Source organism: Aedes aegypti, chromosome 1 (genome assembly GCF_002204515.2).
Source record: "Aedes aegypti strain LVP_AGWG chromosome 1, AaegL5.0 Primary Assembly, whole genome shotgun sequence".
In the NCBI taxonomy this organism is placed as follows: Eukaryota; Metazoa; Arthropoda; class Insecta; order Diptera; family Culicidae; genus Aedes; species Aedes aegypti.
In genome coordinates, this window is record NC_035107.1 from 129,430,015 (window position 1) to 129,453,547 (window position 23,533).

Consider the following 23,533-nt stretch of genomic DNA (forward strand, 5'->3'; position numbering starts at 1 on the left):
TAAAAATCTAAGTAAAGCCCAAGCAGGACGGTTCGTGTTTGCGTCGCCGGAGAAGTTATTTTTAGTTATCAGTGTTTGGATTTTGATCCGAATAAGCCGATCGAACCATATTCGGAGAGTGTAACAGTTGGCGAACCATAACAGTTCGTGGCACATCACAATCAGAGAGCCCTATGGATGTAAACATTTACTCTCTCGTTTGATACGTGGCCCGAGAGTGTTCAACACCCCTTTGGTTGCAAACATAGCACAGAAAATGGAAAATATTCGCCTCTGTTTCTTGATCAGAATGAGAATGTTACAACTTTTGAAACACAGTGGTCGGTGCCAAACAGTGGGTGGTGTGTGTCTGTCTTGTTTTTATTCATGGCTCGTTATCTTCCACAAACGATAAATGTCATGCGTGTTGTATGAATGTAGGCGGATGAATGGGATGAAATTATGGCACGTTAAATTTTCCAAAGCCTGTTAGTTATTCATTTAGCACGTATAGTCTAGGCGTCCTAGCGCCGTAAATGAAGTGGTTTGGAGCTCCCTTGTCAACGATAGCTACTCTTTTGAGCTCGTTTCATGCTCCTATCCTAATGAGTGAAATATGTTTAGACACATGTTTATCGTGAAATGGTTTGAATGTTGCATTTATGTATTTATACTAAAAAACAATGATTGGTTCGACACTACAAGTGTGGGCATACTCTAAGTCTAAGTCATATTTGACATAATAGATATTGAAGGACATATACATTTCTTCTGTTTGTATGTAAGAACAAAAAACATTGAATAGTTCGACACAAGAAGTGTCGACTATTTTTTCACACACTGATAGAACATTATATCGGTTCATGTTCCTTGAATCGAATCACTTACCAAACGCAACAAACTCTTTGAATGGTTCGTCACTTGAGGTGTCGACATATTTTCGACGAAACTGCCAAGCAACCCATTTTGAGTAGCAACACCAAATTTGTAGCAAATTAAACTTAATTCTTTCAACGTGATGAGATGACCGAGAGGTACCGTACGCGACTCTCACTCGATAGATCAGAGTTCTTATCCCGGTCGAACTTTTTCATCTTGTTTGGAAATTTGTCAAACTTGTTCTATCGTTGCTAAACCCCGATTTTCAACAGTCGCTGGCTGATTTTGTACGTTTAAAAGATGTAATTTTACATTATATACGTGACGGGACTGATGTGCAGCTAAAATGACGTGATACATAGATGACCCGATTTTGTCAGCCCCTTCTCTGAAACGATTTTTAGCTCTCCTTCAAAAACAAATCAACTTTTAACTAATCTTTCTTCACGATGTTATGCATACTCATAATAACTTTACCTAAGTTAAATTAGATTTGGAGAAAATTTCATAATGAAGCTGTGAGAACAACAAATTCATTGTACTGTATTACATTATTTTGCTGTGAATATAAACAGAGTTTCTTTAAAAAATGTTTGAAAGCAATCACGGTCATTCAAGTTCATACAGAAATATAGTACTTCAATTCAATAAGGATTTTGAACGGTATACATGCTCAAAAATGTTTGAAAAATTTATTTGCGATTCAATATGAATGTAACGGAAGTTATTTGTCATCCAAGAACTTTCGGAAAGACAGTTCATAAGAGTAACAAGATCAACCAGCGTAATAACTGATTCTTTGATAAGTGGTACACGCCCAATAGACTCATTGTATTAAGATCCATAAATCATTGTTATCTTTTGACTTTTTTTCAATCCAATTACATCAAATCATGAGTTCTACATCCGCAAGAAGTGACATATGGATAGATAGTCTTCATTCAATAGAGCTCTTAGAGGATCAAGATCATCGGTACAAATCAGCACAATATTCCGTTTAGTTTTATTGGGCAAAAAGGCAAATTAAAAATTTAATTGGGGCACAAAGAAAAAATGAAACTCAATACACCCATACAAAGGGTAGAGGGTCAAATGATCAATAAAAACTGATTGAATATGTAGATCTCAAGGCCTGTACTTCATGGAGTTCTTGTAGGATCAGTAATATCGGTACAAATCAAAACGATGCGCTCTTGACGTTTACCCGGTCTGTGCTCTTGCACTCTGTGCAGTCTGCCAGTTGTTTGCTCTTGCTTGTTGAGCAGACTGTCTTTTCATCTTCCTCCGCATCTCTGTCTCCTTCCGTCTTTCATCCTTTTTTTTTCTTTCTTTATTATTGAGACTTTCAGCCCTAGGCTGGTTCATCTCATATCTTTCATCCTCTTCTTTCCTTCTCGCTTCCCTTTTCTTCTGACATCCCCAGGCCACGGATGTTATAACCAGTACCGGTTGGGGAGTCGTCCACACTGATAGTGCCCCGACTACCACGGCTATCGCAGAGTAGATCTTCGTTTTCTTTCTTCGTTAAGTTTACTCGAATGCTGAGATCGGTCAAACGATTCCGATTGGGGGTTGACTTCCCGATGCCAGGCACTCGGTTCGCTGCCCTTCCCGCCAGTTTCTCTGCAAGATAGACGTCATCTCCACTACCATATTGTTTGCCAGATTCCAAAGGATAGGATCGCTTATCATTGTTTGTACCATTATGTCTACATTAAGTCGAATCCAAAAGCAGCCTCCGCCGCGCTTCGTTCCACGTTGAACATAACGATGACAGCGCGTGGCCGAACCGATGCAAATACTGTTTGAAGCAACCGGGACCTGACAGGAACTGTATCTGGTGAAGGTTCACTTCGCCATGCTCCCTGTTTACCCAAGTCGACACATTCGGGATGTGTCTGTGAGTCCACCTACCTTTTCCAGAGGCATCCCTTTCTTGCTGCCACTTGACCAGCGAGCCGATCCTTGCCCGTTTCCTCACCTGCCTAATGCCTCTCCGCTGATAGCACTCGATGTTTTCTCCCAGGGTGATGCAAATCAGAATCATCCCGATGTTTCTGCTGACATGTCCCTCGACGGCAATCTCAGCGTGTTTAACCACTTTGCGATTGCTGACTAGTAGCACTTTCGTTTTGTGGTGGGCTATCTTCAGCATGACTCCATTCATCCAGTTCTCGACGGTGCCCGTTGCATCCGTGGCAAGTACTTCCACTTCCTCCAGCGTTTCGCCTATTATTTACTATTGAGACGACGTCATCAGCAAAGCCGACAATCTCGACGCCCATGGGTAGCTCCAGTGATAAGATCCCTTTGTATATCCTATTCCACAGCGCCGAACTCCCGCTGTTACTCTTAACTCCTTTCGCTCGGTGTCGGTTGCATACACCAACACCCGATTCTCGAAGTAGCTCTGCAGAATCCGGAACAGATAGTCGTGAATCCTCATTCTATACAGCGCTATGGCGATGGCCTCCCTACTGGCACTATTGAACGCGTTCTTGAAATCTATCGTAACTACGGCGCAGTACCGATTTCTTATTCATTTTTGCTTGGATGCCTTCTCGACCCTCTCCAGGACCGTCCGAATTTCGTCTACCGTTTACTTGTGTGAGTTTACTTGTGACTTATGCAAGTTTTTCGCTTATTGGATGTGTATAGTAGTGATTATCAATAATTTCATTTAATGCAAGCAAATATCATCAGATTCACGAGAAAACGCCTGCAAGTATGCATACATGCGACATTCCAGTGTATTTCATCAGATGGCCAAATTATATTAACAGAACAAAAACCATAATCTATTTTGGACATCACCTGATTTATGCCTTATATACTCATGTTAAGATTTTAGATGAACTTAGCTTAAATTTTAGACATGTTTTATCATATTGCCACTTTTGAACTTTTTATGAATGTCAATTCTGAGCTCTATGATTGCATTTAATGTATGTTCTTGAAATGCACGTCCTCTTGCATTCGTAGGTTTCACAGGTGTTCTGATGATACAATTTACAATTTTGATAGATTTGAAGCCAATTTGTAATTGTTTTGAAAATGGTCATCATTATTAAGTAGAATAGTGTATTAATAATGCAATACATGATTTCCCGTACATATATTCCTCACCATCTCATTGGAAATGAGCATAGAACGACTAGCCTGTCCAAATTATATGCATGTTCAAGTTATATACGTTACCCTATCACTGGATTTTGGTGATGCTAAACTTAAATGTGCTGGAATACTCGGTATTACAATGATTCCATATTTTTGGTGGGTAGTGTATCTGGAAAGTGACCTTCGTCCAGGCATTTCTGCATCACCTTCCGGAACATTTACGCTAGGATCGCCGCTTTAAGTGCCACATTCGGTATTCCATCCGATCCGGGGGCCTTTTTTCACCTTCAATGCTTTCTACATTGTTACACGCTCGTCATTGGTGATCTGACGCTTTTCGGCGTTTGCTTTTTCCACGACCACTCGATAAGCGTTTCCTCAGGGTTTGGCGTCAGCTGCTCGGCACACCTCTTTGTAGTACTCAGACTTGCTCAGCGTTATCTCGCGTTTGAAAGCAGCTCTGGTTGATTGGAATGTCGCTCCGCTTTGACTAATACGCCCCTTGCTCCCTGGTAACCCCTTCCAGCTTTAAGCCAAGCAGCACGGAAGGCATTGAGTACCTCGTTCCACTAGTACGCGGGACGTTGATCGTTGCGGGGTTCCCGTTCCAAGGCATCATTCCGTTCCATTCGTGGCATCGTTGTATCAAATGCCCTAGGTATCGCTGTTGTCAGCCCTACCACATCAAAGTTCAGGGCATCACTGTCGGTGCGAAGTGCCTCGTCGAAAGCCTTCGTCTTCCACTGCCAGCCGCCAATTTTGTTCCTCTGCACTACATCAGTGTTCCGCGAGCAATCCTGTAGCGTATCGCCTGATGATCGCTATGGGTGTACTCTTTGCTTACCCTCCAGTTTATGTTGCCCGCCAGTGATGAGCTACAAAATATCAGGTAGATAATCGACTATTGTCCGTCTTTCCGAAATGTGCCAACAATGCCTTAGTTGCACAATCGTACGTCTAGCTTTGCTAGAGCCTCCAGTAGATTGTAACCTCTGGCATTGGTAACCCTGCTACCCCACTCCACTGCCCATGTGTCACCTCCAAGTAGTACTGTTTGTCGATCAACTAGCTCGATGGCCAACTCCTCCAACACCTGACTAAATTCTTCGAGAGTTCATCTTGGAGGCACGTAGCAGCTGTAAAAGAAGGTTCCGTTAATTTTGGCGATTAAGAACCCCGTGTTTGAGCTGGCAATCACTTCCTGGATAGGAAACCATCGCATCGCATCGGTGGCCTATCTGCTCGTGTGACGAGTCTCAGTGAGCATATGAACCAACCAATGCTAATCTTGCGTTTCTCCACCAGGTTGTAGCCGAATCGTTTCTGACAGTGTGATGTCGTACGACTGCTCAGACGGATTACCATGGCCTCCTCTCCAAATCTGCATTGTTTACAAAGCTCCTCACTCACCTCGTCCACGGTTTCTATGTCGTCTAGATATCTGCACTCAACAACTGCTTCCTGAGTAAGTGCTCTTACGTCCGCCTCGTTCGCCAAAGGTTTTGCGACTAGCTCCTGATAGACTGCGCTCTTGATCTGTGGGTCAGCTCAAACAACATCTCCTATTTCTGGGTGCGCCGCGTTCTAACTACGTTTTCTCCGAGGTCCTTCACGTCCGGATCGCTCTTAACTTTTCGAAGGATATCTGCGTAAGTTTTTTGGTTGTTTGCCTTAACAAGTATGGCATCCCCTTTCGGTCATTCACACTGCGGGCGTCTCTTCGCTTTCTTCTTCCCGTCCTATTTCTTCTCCACCTTCTCTTTCTGTTTCTTTTTCATCTTTGACGTTGATGACGGTTTGTCATACGTCATCGTTCCCGTCTTTTTCCGGTACACGTTTTCCTTGCTCGTTGCGCTGCTTTTTGGGACTTTCTCTACTTCTGGTGACTCTCTGTCTCACTTCTTCGTTCGTTTGTCACATCATACCTTCGGGGTCCTAAACTTGGCAACCGCTGCTTACTCCATCAACGTTTTCAGTGCCTTGTCGGCAAGCTCTGCTTTCATCCTCAGCGCTTCTTGCTTGTTAATGGCAGCGTTGACAGAGGATTTGATGCTCGTCTGCTTGCTCTTGATCACGGTATGCATATTGTACCAGTCCTTGACGAACTTGATAAGTTCATCGACCTTATTCTTCACCTCCGTAAACCTCAAGTTTTCTGGTTGATGCCCTCTTTGAGCAGCATTGTTGCTCGATCTCGTTGTGTTCACTGGACTCTGAATCCCTAATTCTCCTTGTTGTCCTTGTATCTCACATTGCTTTGACCTTCTGCTATACGTCGCTAGATTTTCCACCTTATCGTTTTTCTGGAACGCGTCCTCGACTTCTGCTGTGTTGAACTCAATTGTATCGGCATAGTTCCGAAAATTCTTCATTTTAGTGGGTCCTCCCTCTAAGCCGCTCTCCTCACCCGTCGTAAGTAGTCGCCTTCGTAATCCCATGGTGATGTATGCAAGCAGTGACGCCATGCAAGGGTTGACCCGGCCTCTTATGGAGTGCCAAGTTCAGAGCCAAATCGGCGCAAGTCAGAAAAGGTTCAACTGATCCTACTTCCACTAGCTAAGGTGGTGGATTTAGAACATACTTGGAGGCTTGCTAAGGTTTAAACGGGACGGGGCAACCGTACCATTAACCCACTCGCCGTTTCAGGAAGGTGTCATACATCCTTACTGCAGAATAGCACGGCTGTCAGCTCTGTAGCGTAGTTCCTATGCGTGATCCGTAGTCGGGTTCATGCTCTTATACTGCCAGTCTTCCATAATCAGGATCTCGCTGACCTGGGTCCTTATGCGTCGGGTGGCGCTCCTGGTGATGGGTTAAAGTACTTTGTAAGCGGTACGGGTCGCTTGTACGGAGATGTGCTTGCGAACCTGTGGGTTTTAGTAGAAGTTCAACAGAGCCCTGCATTGAACCTCCGCCACGTCCTAAGCTACCTCCTCTTGGGCTGACTGGGAACCGGTAACTGGTGTTTGTTTCATTGGCACTTATATGAACTAATGGGCTGTTCATTAATAACGTAAAACAATTTTCGAAGTTTTCTAATCCCCTTGACTTGCGTTGACTGTAACACAAATGGCTGAGTAGCTTCAAATAGAACAACAGGTCAACAGGTAAACAAATTTCCAAAAATATAAAATCAGAGGAACGACTTCTTTAGAGAATAAAGAATAAATACGCTAGAAAATAGGGACAAATCTCATGACCAAATTCGCAAAGCGGGGTTTCCAAATAATCTGTGTAAATTATCTGCAAAGCACTTCCAGGGATTATTTATTGACCCATTTTTAATTCTTTCCCTACTGTCCATATTGTCGTAAGGCTTGGAGAATTTAACGACCAAATTGTCGTAAAGTTCTCCAAATTAAATATTCCACTGGCACTACTATTCGCAACCAAAATATTCTACTAAGAAAAATGCACGTCTAATCACGCTAAAATTTACCAACAGCCTGAATTTCCTGAGTCATGGCATCGGACTTGAACCTCAAAAGCTAGTTGCCGATCACTCGTATGTATCTTGTACTTTAGTGTGCGTCGCAAAGCCCGACTAGTACTTTCCCGATGCAGTGAAGTCTCAGTATGCATGTCTTCCATCTCTTTCAGACTCTTCGTGGTCGCATTCTATGCACTCTGATTGCTCGGTTCCTAAATTCACGAAGCCGAACACTCTTACAGCTTCGTGTCTAGCTACACACTCTGCTTGTCTCATTTCGGCGATCTCTTTCGAGAAAGACTATGACATAATGTTTGCGCGGCATTTCCGTTTTTTTTATGCCATGTTTCGATTTAAAGCTAAAAACGCTAAACATTTGCCAATCATGACTCTTTTTTTATTTATTTAATATGGAACCAATATCTACTACAAATATAAGCAGTTTCACCATTATTTCGTGTTCTAACTCTGTTATTCTTCACTTTGAGATGTGACTCATTCTTAACTTTCGTTAAATCACCGCAATACAATTGCATTGAGTTGAATTTTCTTGATTTTGCACACAGGTTCATGATTTGCCACAATTTGATCCATTATGTGAAAAATTATCCAGTATAGTGATTTCTGCAACTGATATAATCTTCGATCCTTGGTAAATATTTCGCACAAAAAAGTTTATATAGTCATAAATATGGTTAGATATCTATACATCAAAATGTAGTACATTAGGAAGCGTACATCTGTGAGCCTTTTATTTGAAGACTCTGTGAATCACCACCCAACCGTTAATATAACTCTTATTGTGGAAAACCTTATACGAACAAACTTCATGTACAGTTTACACTTTATCACTGCCTTCCTGCTACATGATGAAGAATGCTTCGGCAAAGATCTGTGTAGCACAGTAGTGGCACCGTGTGGGTGATTCAGTCAAGCTGTTCAAATTGTGTGCTCCGCTTTTCCGTCAACCATCACCGTACTTTTTTTCCCAGATATTTTCCAAGCAACAACACAACTGCGGCGCAAGTGAAGAAGGCAACAACCATAAGTGAGTACGCATAAGTGCGGAAAACGGAAGTCCAACACAAGCCACTGCGGAATAAGCGCGGTAAAGTGCAGGAAGCGATCGTAAGAGCCTGGTTATCGTCGGAGCCCCAAATCGTTTGTGAAGTGAAGTGCGAGAAGAGGCAAGTTGAAAGAAAAAAAAGTGGAAAAGCTGCCTAAGCGGAAAAGTAGCTGGAAAAAGGGGGAGTCCCACGTGAGCCTGTGGTGGTTCTTTTGTGTTTCCGCTTTTTGTGATGTTTAGGGGTTTTGTGCTGCGTTTGTATTGGTTGTGATTCAAAACGGGATACGTCACTTCGGAAGAATAAAAAGGAAGCACAAAAAGCGTAATTTTTCAGTGATCAGCTGGTTGAAGCACCGTCTTCCACTAAGTCCAATTGGCTCCTCTGCTGTAGTGTGTGTCGGTTGTGGAAGTTTGTGGCATTCGATTATTCCGAGCTGGAGCAGTTCTGAGGAGGCGTACGCAGCAACTGTGGATGGTGTAAGCAGTCGTCAGTACGGCACTGCAAACTATGAGAAGCGATTGAATTAATCGGTAAGTTATTTTAATTTTGAGTAGAGTAATTCGGGACAAAAGTCACATGGGGCAAAAGTTCACAATGGGTCTTTGCGTTCTTCGACAAAGTTGTTAAGAATTAGATTTCCTTGTTTTTAAAACATAAAATTTAATGATTATTGAACTTTCTGATCGCCTCAATTAACACCATCTGTATATATTTGAGTCAAATTTTTGCCATTAAACTCCGAGCTTGTTGAGCTTTGTATCCGACAGGTTCGACTTTTGTTTTCTATAGTATGGTTACTCCAGATTTCGGATTATACCTATTACAGACTGTATATTGTCAATTTTTTTTTAATTTCTTTATTAGTATCATTCCAAACATAACATTAATTTCTTATATCTAGGTGTTCTGTGTTATTAGACAACACTATCATCCTAATTTGGTAAAATAAATTTAATATATTGTCAAATTAATTTAAATTGAGTTGCAAACTGAAACAAAAGCGCTCAATTATATTATTTGGTAGTTGGCTGACGGCACACTTACGGCGCTTGCATCGCTTACGTCCGAGTTTGACAGTTGAGCACTACTGCCACCTAGTTTTTGGTTGGCCAGATAGATTAAAATTGGGCACAATTTCGAGTGAGTCAAATTTTTTTCAAAGGTTTCTAGCTCAATTCAAAATTAATGTTTTAAATGTCATGGGGGTTCAAATGCTTTTCAGGTAAGAGGTTTTCTTTCCAAATATTATAGAAATCGATCGGGATTTGGAAAACATATGTCTATTTGTTGTTTTAAGAGGTAAAAATTGTAATTTTCGGTAGAACTTCCATTGCATGCAGAGTTGCTCGCCGTCACTATCAACGATTAAAATTTGCTGATTTGTACAGGCCGACTGCGATACAATTCGGATCATTCTGTATCACATCAACATCATACTACCTGCTCTATCACAAGTCTATTGATGGCGATAGACAATGGATATCACTGATGGGATAAGTTTGGATTTAAATTATGCAAATAAAATAACAATTTATCAGTACAATATTTTTGACGAGCTGTAGATGGACTGAAACTATTCGTTAGTCACTGAAAAACATTAATAGCTTGAATAATTACCACTTGATCACTCATTCTGCAGTAATTATGATCCAGAGTGCGATGTCGTATCACTGTTGTTGGTTGTCAAATCAAAGTGATATTGATATCTCGTAAGTGATATTGACAGTTTGAGTATATCAGCCAACACTTGATATGACTGATATTGTACAACTCAGATTGCATGGAGCAAAATAAAAATTAATTCTTATTCGATCTTATATGTAAGAGCGTTTCTAGGCCTATCATTAGGATGCTTTGAGATACAATAGATTTTGCATACATATTTGGAAGCCAATTCTGACCCGTAGTGGATCAATATATCAATATCACATTAAATTTAAGCGATATATGACTGATCGTGATCTATTTTTGAATATATTAAAATCAACCTGATTGGGAAATTTTTTGATAAAAATTCAGTGTGTATTTTACTGCAACAGAAAGTTTATGGCTGGTATAAATTATGACTGTCAAAAGTCAAAAGTATCGATATTTTGTTTTTCAACCAGCGAACTTTTGCACCACAGTAGATTCAAACTCTTGCCCCATCGGTAGGCCGCGTCGTTGTACTTTGTACAATAGTTGTGATTTATATATTTATTTATATACATACTATCATTTTGCAACACAGATATCTATGGACACCAAACCAAAATGTATTCATCCTGAATATTTTTAAGAATAACATTTTACAGTTTTTGTTTACAATATGTGTGGAGTTTTAATTGTAGCCTCCCGCAATTGCTGCCCGGCAAACGGTGGAAGAGTTGGAGCTCCATGCTGGACACGACCTACCTATCCAACGATGTGTTGAAGAAAGAGGAAAATTGTATTCTCAAGCTGCGCACGGTGATGACAGCATTGTTGGCAAGCTTTCTATAAGCCATTTTACGAGACGTTTCGGGACAGCTGATCGTCGCTGTGGGGTCAATTGACAGGAGACCTGTTGTTTTGATAAAAATCCAGCGTGATTTTCTACAACGCCTCATCTTACCAAACGGGGACATGGAGAAAATGACAAAAATGAGATCCAGAAATGATCGTTACTTCAACATTACACCTAGTTATTGTGTCAGTTACCTCTTTTTTACCCATATTTCACATTAAAAGACACCTTTGTGATCAGAAATATTGTAATAATGATTCTTCATTTATGTTTTTGTCATTTGACCAGCTCCGTAAAATGGCTCATTTCTCTTCTCACAATCAATGTCAATTGACAGTGATCCGAGGGGTGTATCGTAATGCATATTTGACTATGGCATATGGTGCTATAACCGTTCAAAATCCACGAGGTTTTGCTAAAACTCGGTGGTTTATGCGTCACTCTCGGAAACCGAGAGAAAACCGGTCGTTTTTAACTTTGCCTGACTGCTTTTGAGACTTTTCCCTCAGGGGACTCCTGAACGGCTTTGAAAACTGACACCTTTTACCTCGCCGAACCTTTTAATCTCACGATGTGCCCAAAATCCCGGAATAAATCTACCACAAACTTATGCGCGTTCAACCCGATCTGAATTAGAATGCAGTTTGGAAGTCTGACAAGCCAATCTACCAAAAACGAAACTACAAAAACGTATGTAAAGGGGTGAATTCTCTTGAAATTGCTCAAAACGGAGATATCAATTGTCTCTCGGAACTTCAACTACCTACCATTTATTTAACATAAATAGAAATGTCTAACTCATTCGGGTTGGACTTATTTATTGGCGGTATCGGGTAGTTAGGGAAACAATCATGGCCATGAAAAGGGTTACTACGTACCTGCGCAGGATTTTCGGTGACTCGATGACGTCTGACATATCCGGCGGTTGCCGGCGAAGAACGGTCGTCGTTTAATCGCTCCTCGAAGCTTATCCGCTGACGCTGCTGTGATGGCGGCAGCGATGAATGGCTTGAGCACCGGGAGTATGGCCGATTTATCGTTGCGGAGGAGGTGGAGGCTGAACGGAAGAACAAAATCGGTCTTCTACGAGAGCCGCAACGACGCACAGTGGCCACATCCCATACAAATACTGGCCAAAAGTCAAATTCTCACTTTAAACGTTCAAAAATGCTAATTATTTGACAAAACATGATTTTTAGAGGTCATTTGATAGAAATAGTCGCTGAAACAGAAAATCGATATTTTCGGTAAATTTGACAGAATTTGTTTAAAATAGCACATTTTTTAATTTAATCAATGATATCCGTATCCAGTTCAAAATCAAATGAATCGTCTTCATTTCGATAGCAATTTGAAGTTAAATACCGTGGGCAAGCTCAAGGTAGATTGTGAATCTATTCGGGAGCATATAATGGTGAAAAATGCGATACTTATAACAAGCATGATGGTCTACTGGGCTGATTCGTAGTGTAACTGAAAAATATTTGCTCTTATCTTGGCGCAAAAAAGCGCAAGTGAAGCCATAGTACATCGAATACTATAGAATATTTGCCACACATTGAGGGGTAAACGATCATTTTGGAGCGTTTCCCAGATATCTTGCACCACCTTTGAAAAAATGCCTTATTTTTGAAGGAGCTCTATGTTATACACTTCTTGACATTCTCAAATGGTAAACATGTCAAATATGGTTCGAAATATCTTCAAAACAAAGCCTAATGTATATTCTTTCGAATGAGACCGGTTAAGAAAGATTTGATCATGATTCAGTACAGAAACTGCAATTTCTGTAGAACAACTTTCACGAAATTTGGAAAATTCCAAAGGGCCAATTTCAGCTGACATCTCTCCAAGTCATATGCTGTGAAAAATCGAAATATACACTGATCGATCTGAAACTTTGGGGAATTGTTATTCAATACTGAATAAATCAAGAAAAAATATTCGTGAATGAATTTGCAAACTTCATTTTTTTGACTTTTGGCCAGCTTTGGGCCACTGTGCGACGGTGGTGCTGTCCGTGCTTCCCGGGGTTGACTGTCTCTTCAGGGTCGAGGCCAACGTACCGTCGCACGCCTTTGCCTTGGGGGCTCTGACCGCACGCGATGAAATGAAATGAAAACCTTCAAATTTGGTCCGATCCGGCGTACGACAATTGGCTACGTACGGGGATCGCGCTCTCGGACACCGTTCACCGGGGTTGTAGCGTAAGCTGAACTTACGACGGTTTCTGGCGACCGTCGGAGAACTTCGTTCGAAGGGTTGGCGAACTTCACCTCCCTCCGTTTAGCTATCTTAAAGGCGGGCCTTAGTGGATCCCGAGCTCAAATTTTCGACGATGATGATAGCGCCGAAGACGCTACGGGTGAACCCCAAACGACTCCACTTGTCGCAAATCTCAAACCAGCCCGTAATACAAAAAGCGCCTAATCGCTGGAAAGTCCAACGTTAATGGCTTAAATTAATATCTTGTCAAAACACAAATTAAAAAACTAAAAATTAATTGTATGAATAATCTCAAGCACGAATAGAAGATTCGCGGGACCACGGTCAAACGACCGGGAACACGTACAATTTACTACAAATACAAACGACTCTTTTGATGGCGATCTTAGCGCTTCTTTAGGTTTGTCAAGATGGTGTAAATGAGTTACATATATTCAGGAGCCATTACTGCACTCACTACGTCTTTTTATGGCATACATTTAACCTAGACATAAACCAATTACATACAGTTTCTATTTCACGTTCCTATGAGGCAAAGTCAAAATGAGAATTCGAAACTAAATCCAAGATACTTTTTGTCGATAGTTACAGATAGTTATTTTATTTCCAAAATTTTATTTAACACTTCAGTCGTCGCGCTGTTGTATTTTGTACAACACTGCTGAAAAAGCTCGCTTTTCGTTTATAACAGCAGCGCGGTGATTCTGACGGTGGCAAACCACGCGACGACCTGAAGGTTAACAATTTCAAACTATAATTTTACTTAAAAAGTGAAAAACGTCAAACCGTTTTTTGTTACTTCAATTAAACTAAAATTCAAAATATTATCTTAAAATCAACGAATTCATAGCAAAATTATTTTGCTTAAAAAGAAAAAACGTCCCTACGTTACAGTACATCCCACAATATGGTCCTTTATATTGTTTGTTTTGTTGAGGAATAGATTCTGGTGCACATTTTGAACGTGAAAAAATAAATACTCACACGTCAGTTACTATGGCACTTTAATAGAAGCACGCTACTTGCATTCAATGTACAATGCAGCATAATGCGTTATATGTGCGTTACTTGTTGGTTTTGTTAGCTATGACGCCATCCCATATATGGCAAACATGGTGGGAGAATATTTTGGTGTGACAAAATTATTTAGGTGTGAGTCTATTAGAGGGCAAAATCCTCAATAATGTGGTAAAATCATCAAATGTACATAGAAGTCGTACAATAATGAACGCACTATAAACCGTAGACCATAATTTGAAAACGGTATATCTCAAAATCCAGATAACTTCGAAACTTGGGGTCTTCAGTAAAGTTGTTCTGGAGGTGCAGCGCTATCTGACAGTGAGCAAGACGCTTTCACTTTTGTTTTGCAGATATCTCAGAAGCATGTTTATTTAGAAAAATGGCGTCTTCTGCAAAGTTGTTCAGTTGCACAAGGGCTATTATTGTTCGAGCTTTTTCTTCTTCTTCTTCTTCTTTCTGGCGTTACGTCCCCACTGGGACAGAGCCTGCTTCTCAGCTTAGTGTTCTTATGAGCACTTCCACAGTTATTAACTGATAGCTTACTATGCCAATGACCATTTTTGCATGTGTATATCGTGTGGCAGTTACAAAGATACTCTATGCCCTGAGAAATCTAGAAAATTCGAAAAGATCCTCGACCGGTGGGATTCGAACCCACGACCCTCAGCTTGGTCTTGCTGAATAGCTGCGCGTTTACCGTTACGGCTATCTGGGCCCCACATTGTTCGAGCTAGTTGATTCAAAACTTTGCCACCAGGCGATGCTAGTGAGCATAAAAAAATTGTTTTCCGAATATCTCAGGACCCTGATTACTTAGAAATATGGTACCTTTGGCAAAGTTGTTTAGTAGCTCAAGGGCTATCATTATTTGAAGGGATGAATTCAAAATATTGTTACCAGGTAACGCTAGTGTCCTTGAAACATTTGTTTTGAGGATATTTCAGGATCCTTACCATTAAGAAAGGTTGCATATTCGCCAAAGTTGTTCAGTAGCTCAATACGCTTTCATTATTTTAACCAATCTCGAATTTCACAGCTTGAATAAAGTTAGGCTTCAAGTTACTGAGCAACTCTGCAGAAGACGCCATTTTTCTAAGTGGTCAGACTCCTAAGATATTGCAAAACAAATGTTTTACTGGCATCCCATGTTGGCAAAATTTAGAATGAACTGGCTTTATCAGTGATGGCCCTAGGTTTATTAAACTGCTTTGCCTAAGACCCTATCTTTCTAAGTGGTCGAGATACTGAGATATCCGCAAAGCAAAACTTTCATGCTCACTAGCGCCGCCTGGTGGCGTAATTCCGTATCTGAATGACCACCTCATGTCAGCCCTAGATCTACTAAACAACTATGCCGAAAATGTTTTTTCTTTATTCAATTTACATCGTGAGATATTTCATGTTGAACATGAAAAACCAAGGGTCTGAAATGTCTGGAACGCATTATCGATCATCACATCCGTGATGTTTATTTGGCAAACATGCCTCTTCATGTGAATCAACATGCTTACCAATCTGGAAAGTCCACTGTGACTCTTTTACACAAAGTTGTATACGATATCGAGAAAGCATTCGCTCAGAAGCAATCCTGCTTGGGTGTTTTCTTGGATATTGAGGGTGCCTTTGATAACGTGTCTTTCGATGCCATATTGGAAGCCGCACGAAACCATGGGCTACCTATAATGATTACCAATTGGATTCATCAAATGCTCAAAAACCGACATCTCTTCTCGACATTGCGTCAAGCAGCGATTCGAAAATTGAGTGTTTGCGGATGCCCCCAAGGGGGAGTCTTGTCACCACTTTTGTGGAATCTCGTAGCAGATACGCTATTGAGGCAACTCAATAATTGCGGTTTTCCAACTTATGGATTTGCTGACGACTATCTAGCTCTGATAGTTGGTATGTGCATAAACACCCTATTCGACCTGATGCAAAGTGCTCTTCAGGTAGTCGAGAGTTGGTGTCGCCAATATGGCCTTTCGGTTAACCCGAATAAAACATCTATTGTTCTTTTTTCGGAAAGACGAAACCGCGATGGAATTCGACCTTTACGTCTTTTTGGCACTGAGATTAATGTGACTGATCAAGTAAAGTATGTCGGAGTCATCCTAGATTCCAAACTTTCATGGACACCTCACATTGATTTCAGAGTCAAAAAAGCTTGCATGGACTTCGGTCAATGCCGGCGAACCTTTGGTAAAACTTGGGGCCTCAAACCCAAATATATCAAATGGATTTACACAACAGTTGTTCGACCAATATTGGCATATGGATGTCTTGTGTGGTGGCAAAAGGGCGAAGTGAGAACAATCCAATCAAAATTGGGCCATCTCCAAAGGATGTGCTTGATGGCGATGTCTGGTGCGTTCTCTACAACTCCCACAGCCGCGCTTGAGGCCATTTTCGACGTTGCGCATATATCTAAAACAAGAAGCACTTTCTTGCTTTTACCGTTGATGGGTACTGGATCTACTGGAGAAAAATCCAGTGAATCGTAGATCTACACACACTTCATTGTTTCCACTTTTGGTGAATTGGGACAAAATTGTCCTTGCTCCAAGTGATCTCACAATTGCTTGTCACTTTCCTTACAGGACATTTACCACACAATTCCCTTCACGGGAAGAGTGGACGTCTGGCTATTTGGAAAGAAGTATATCAAACAATAAAGTATGTTACACTGATGGCTCCCTTCTTGAAGGTAGAGCTGGTGCTGGAGTATATTCTCGTGAGCTAAGGCTGAATCAGTTTTACTCACTTGGTAGAAACTGCACCGTTTTTCAGGCGGAAATATTTGCTCTCATGTGTGGAGTGCAATCAGCACTTCAACAGCGCGTAATGGGTAAAGTCATATACTTCTGTTCAGATAGTCAGGCTGCTATAAAAGCTCTCTCTTCGGCCAACTCAAGGTCGAAGCTTGTTATCGCATGTCGAACTCAAATTGAGGAACTGAATTCAGTCAACTCTGTAAACCTTGTATGGGTACCTGGCCATTCTTCCATCGCTGGAAATGAATTGGCTGATGAGCTAGCTCGCGATGGAGCATCGCATGACTTCATTGGCCCTGAGCCGGCTATTCCAATTTCGAAGTGCTGGGTGAAGCTTCAGATAAACTCTTGGGCGGCAACTCAGCACAAGCAATATCGGAATAGTTTGGAGTCATGTCGTCAAACAAAATTGTACATTACTGAGCCATCTCCAAGGGTGGCGAAGTATTTAACAAATCTGTCAAAGCAGAATTGCAGTCTCTTGGTCAGAGCGTTGACAGGCCACTGCCGACTCAACTATCACATGGCAAATATCCAGCGTGCTGACTCATTTGTGTGTGATAGTTGTGACTCCGATTATGGAACTTCGTATCACCTGATATGTAACTGTCCAGTTTTTTCGCAAATGCGATTCCAATTACTTGGTAAACACTTATTAAGTGAAACTGAATTCAGAAGCCTGAATCTTCAGGACATTCTGTTATTCTTAACCCGCTGTGGTAATGAGCTATAGGCTCTCTTTACGCTCATGCGTTTTGCAGTGCCCTTTTTAGGTTGCTGTTCGAACCCATTGTGGTATGGAGCTACATGCTCTCATTTCGCTTATGTGATTTTCCCTCTTCAAGGGACCCCATTCCTATTTCCTCCCATCTTTCCCTTCCCTTTCCTCTCCCATCGGGTAGGTGATGAAAAAAGCATCAAATATGGCGATGGCACAAATCTCCCAACTGGTTGGGAACGTGCCTTTGGAGCCGGCCTTCTGATACCTGATACATCGTGATATATTTCATGTTGAACATGAAAAACCAAGGGTGTTGTACAAAGTTGAATGCGCGACTACTCGCGTTACAAAAATTTGAGCGACAACCGAAAGATTATGACCATCAATTTTAACACTGCTATAATTAAAAATGGGTAAATATTTCGACACAAGTTTGTTCACCAAAGTGTAGCCAGCATGTTGAAGATTCACTGTGTGGTACTTATTTCTTTTCAACTGTTATAGTTTTTCTGGAAATATCGATTATTCCGCTAATGTCAAACGATTGCTGCTCCTGACTCTATTGTTTATTTTGAGCATTGGGCATCAATGTTTGCGTGGCTATGTTTAGGTTGATAATTGTTTAAGCTGCTACGTCTGTTTGTCTGTGCTTGAAGAATAATATATTGAGGTGGCCCATAATCATCAAACTGAAAAATCTTATGTTTCAGACTCCCAAAAGCCTTTGTGAAAGTTTGAACGGAATATGTTGATATTTCAGGTTGGGGCTTAACGAGTTTAACGTTTATTTAAACGGATTTCACGCTAACCTGACTAGCGGTTAACAGATCACTCTTTATGTGTTTTGAAATTTTCTGGGTGTAAAGACTTCATTATTTTAATCAACTTTGTATACCTAATTAAGTACTATACCATTTTATTCCTCTAGAGTTTGTATCCTATAGGTATTCCACTAAACAGCTCGAAGATTTATTATCATTTTATACCTTTTATGTGGGAACAAATGCTTCCCGTGGATTTTTTGCAAGTAAAATTTTTCATGTATAACAACAGTTACAAAATTACAAAAGTGATGCATTAATAAAAAGTGATGCAAAATTATAAAAAGGGAACATTTGAAAAAAAAATATTAAAAAAATGCAAGAATTTTGACACAACACCGAAACACTATTCAAGTTTCTTGTACTTGGAGCTCAAATTGAACGGTTTCGGATTCATACGACAGTCTCGTGGGATCTGTCCGAAAGTCATTTGAGACATGTCCATAATAATTTTGGTCGGATCGGACAAAACTACTGAATCATGAATCATTAGCAAATTCTGACTCTTAAAACTCATTTAGAATTATTCTGGCCGGATCCGGATTCTCTGGAACCAGTTCTTGGGGCATCAATTGGGGATCAAAATTTGATCAGTACAGACCATATCATGCGACACGTCAATCTTCAAGATTTTCCACCGGGAGTATAAAATAATGCATATTGAGAAATTGTATGCAACAAAGTGTCATCTACAAGTACTTCCGGAATATCTTAAAGCTGATGTACTTCCGATTCCGGGTTCCTGGAAATAAGCATAAGTATAAGCATTGATGACCGTACAATTCGTAGTTGCTACTCCGTGATTGACCAGAATAATCGAAGTTGCACAAGGAACCAACAGTTGTAGCTTGGGAGTAGCTTTCCATCTTCAATGTACAATTTCGAGAACTCCAAACATTATAACGTCAATAACGACGCCGGCCACATCCTTACGGTCACCGGGGGAAAGGAAGGATAATGAGTGTGACATCCATTGTTACTAGAGACCGAGATCACCTCTGCGTCTCCATGGTTGTCACAGAAAGGAATTTGTTAGTGGGGAGCAGTGTTGATAGACTCACACTCAAAATCTCAATCAATACGCTCTCCCGTGAGAGCAAACTCATTAGTGATCTGCTTCGCAAATCTCACGCTTGAGATTTTGATGCAAAATCAACTCAATCAACTCAAACCGTAAAAAATGATTCAGTCGCAAAACCCAGCAAAAACTCGTGAAAACCGAATGTTGTAGTTTACGTTAGAAGGGATTAACATAATTTCACCAGACTAGCAAGAAATGATTGCCGTGTGTGAGTAAACTGTGGAAATACGAGACAATGAGTTAAAAAGGTGAGCCAACTCATCCATGATTTTTTGACTGCTGAGTTGCATGATTAACAACTCACGCATGAAAAATCTCAAGCGTGAGTTGTGAGAAATTGAGTTTTTCACAACACTGGTGGGGAGGGTTTAAAAGCTACATAATCAGGAGTCACCTTGGTAAGTGATGTGATTCATGCAACCTCAGTTCAAAAAGTCACACATAAGACACTAAAGACAACGTGAACCTATTGTAAGTCGACACTTTTAGATTCAAACCATTCAAAGATGTTTCTGTAATTACAAGAAATAGGTAAAAGGAAAGGTATGTTCTGTTAAACATGAACAATAGTTTTTGTCGACACTTATAGTGATGAACTATTCATATTCTGTTGTGTAATAGTGACATTTAAATATTTTTTTTAAAGACACCGACACGTTAATACTTCTAGTGGAAGATTTGCCATTTGATGAAAGCATTACATTAGAACGAACTAGCATGGAACGCCCAGTGACACAGTAGAAAATCTTTGAGGGAATTGAACCCACACTCTTTGACTCGATGCGGTTAAATGCTTAGTAGCACTAATCGCACGGCCGCGGAGTCCACACTATGTTTCATATTGATCAAACAATTAAGATAAGAGCATGTAACGGGCTCACCAAATCAATCATCCATCCGTGATTGGCTGCTCAGTCAATACACGCGTTACACACACAAAAAATCATTCCGCCAACGCGAAACCCAAACTCCATCTGGGCGACTCTTTTCCGGACGTAAATGTTAAAAAATCGTGTCACAAATGCTGTTTAAATTCACTAAAGCACAGATCAGAATCAGCAGAAAAAAAACGCGAGCGAAAAATTTTGACGTCCGTATCTACGTGCGGGTTACTACGATCCTTTTTCTTCCGATTCCTGGACCCTGGAAATACATCAATCCGATTATTGCAAACCCTAACATGCCTATGTCTCTGCAGATCATATTTTGGTCCTCAATTGATGCCCCAGGAACCCCCAGACAACCAAAATGTACGTATAATCAAAACACCTATTGCGTTATGCCAGGCTTACTTGTGCACTATTTCACATATAAGATGTCGCGAAAGGGCCTTCTATATATTCTACGACTGATACAAATTTTGATTGTTTTACTCCAATATGCATAAAAGGTGTCAATTATGATGAAAATTATTCTCCCAGAATTTGAAGTGATTTGACGTCCAACCAAAATGTGGTCTTCGGTAAAATTGTAGCTGAAAGGATTTCACATGAGAATAGTTTGTTCACTTTTCCATAAAATTCACAAAAGGTTAGCGTTTTCCATGGAAATCTCTAAATAAACTTCAAATGGCGTGTGTACAGTATTTTTTTTCCGAATCATTTCAAAATTTGGGAGGATGCTTTTACCATAATATAAATAGTTTAAGCAAAGGGGAGCCAAAATTTTAAAATTTGCTTCATTCTAGTGTATATATGTGATGAAAAAAGCCATGTAATGCGATTGTATAAATTTTCCATGGAAACAACAATTCAACAAATGTTGATTTAGCAGCTGCTATGGATTGATTCGACTTACATTGTACACGTTTATGGGACGAATCAACATGGGCAAATCAACCCAGAAAATAGCGTTTTATCCGAGCAAACTTATCAATCTGACGATTTCATGCACCGTGTTGTGCGGGGTTGATGTAGTTTGTATGAATAAACAAGTTATTACGTGAACTTTTTTGCAACTTCTGGTTGTCTGGACCGGTCACTGGAAATTCGGAACTAGCCAAAATGGTTCAACATGAGTTGAAAGAGTCGGAATATACTAATGGTTTATGATACAGTTACAAACACTGTAGTTTTGTTCAAATTTTTGTACCAAGCCTAATCAGATTGCTGCCAAAACGTTTTTGAATTCATTCTATTGGATAGAAATACAACAAGTAACTAGATCAAGGATGGAAATCTAGTGATCATGACATAATGATGCATCGCGGTTGTTCTTTTTTTTAAAAGACACTACACGTTAATGCTTCCAGCACCACACTACACACTTAGATTAAATTACTGGGGTCGGTAAAATTTTACTGGGTTTTGGAACTACCGAAAATGTCAGTAAAATGAAAACTGTCGCCACGCGTAATTAAAAAGCAAATTTCACCATGTTTTATTTTTTTATCGATGTATGATATAAAAAGAAAGCTCTGTGCAAAGTTTCAGTGAAAAATCTCTGTTTTTCGATTTCTGACATTTTTTTTTAGTTTACTGACTTTTTCGGTAGCTCCAAAACCCTGTTATTTTTACCGAACAGATTGAGTGTGTAGACAACGGACTAGCATGCAACGCCCAGTGGCACAGTCAGAAAACATTCCTCTCGAAAAGTTTTTCGGTCTGAGGCGAGAATCGAACCTACACTCCTTAGGACGATGCGGCTAAATGCCTCGGTGACACTAACCGCACGGCTACGAAGCCTTCCGCAAAAAATGCATCGAAAAAAAAATGTTCGAACATTGTTTGAGCGGTAAATAATAACGCGAATGCGGAATGATTACAGTTGATCGCGACTTGTAACAACATCCGATAAACTCTTTATCCCATATATCCGATTTACGCGCGCGTAGTGAGCTGTTGCAATCATGCTGTTGCAAGAGCGACGGCCCTCTTAGGCCTGTGCTACTGTGTTGTTCGTCGCTAAAGACGATTTTTTTTCATCCTTAAACTAGATTACTAAAATCTTGGCCACAGCGTCATCTATGATCGAAAATGTAATTGGAACTCATACATGTGGTCAATGTTCTCCATACAAACTTATGCTCGTAGGCCCTCTTTCCTTTGATGGATTCCGCTCAAAATTTTACGGTTACTCCTGAGTGATCAAATGTTGGTATATGGGTGGTTTAAGATTTTCACTGTTTGGTTTTTTTGTTCATACAAAAATATGCTACACTTTGCTAAGGAACCCAAATAATTTCCCCGTGCCAACGATGCCTTCTGCAGATTAAAATACCCCTCACTGTTTGTCAGCAAGCGTCATCTCAAGCAACAAACTGAAAAGATGTTATTCAGTTCATGTGTAGCAAATGGTAAAGAAACCGGTGCTTGCAGTGAAGGCATTTTAATTAACCTCTTGATGGTATTCGTTTTTCATTTCCTGCTTTACAATAGGGTCACTGTTAGTAAAATGCGGGAAATGGAGTTGTAAATATTTGATTAGATAGCACATTGCCGATATGTGCATAGCGTTTAACCATAATTTCACAAGAAGGAATGTATTTTCATATAAATAGAGTACTTTGAATTGAGTTAAAGATGAATTAACATTAAGTACTGCACATATAATCTTAGTATGTGAAGCTTAGAAATAAAAAAAAATTAACTAGCAATTAATTAATTAGCAATTGGCTTAGCACTGAAAAACTTCAAGTGAAAATTATTCAGGCCGGAAAGAGCCTGCTTGTCAGCTGAGCACTTCCATAATTGTTAATTAAGAGCTTTCTTCTTCTGAACTACCTACTTTCCGAATCTTAATGAGCTTTTTCACAACTTTTTTGAAGAACCATATTTTCCCCAGAGGCCCGATTGTTAACAAACTTGGGATTTTAAGAGAACTAAAAAGCACAAATCCTCAAGTTTCGCTCAAATTTGGATGAAACATTCTTTTGAGTCAAGCATGTGACTCTAAATAATGTTTCATCCAAATTTGAGCGAAACTTGAGAATTT

The 23,533-nt window shown here is 40.3% G+C and overlaps 1 protein-coding gene across 7 annotated transcripts in view; it reads left to right on the forward strand.

The window, feature by feature from the left end:
- LOC5576890 overlaps positions 1-23,533 on the forward strand; it is a 167,090-nt gene that overhangs the window by 17,963 nt on the left and 125,594 nt on the right. For 5 of the 7 annotated variants that reach the window (XM_021847678.1, XM_021847718.1, XM_001662940.2 and 2 more), the window contains exon 2: positions 8,398-9,002. The gene's annotated coding sequence lies outside the window, so the exon portion shown is untranslated. The remainder of the gene's footprint in view (positions 1-8,397; positions 9,003-23,533) is intronic. The other 2 variants (XM_021847693.1, XM_021847702.1) reach the window with 1 other exon arrangement.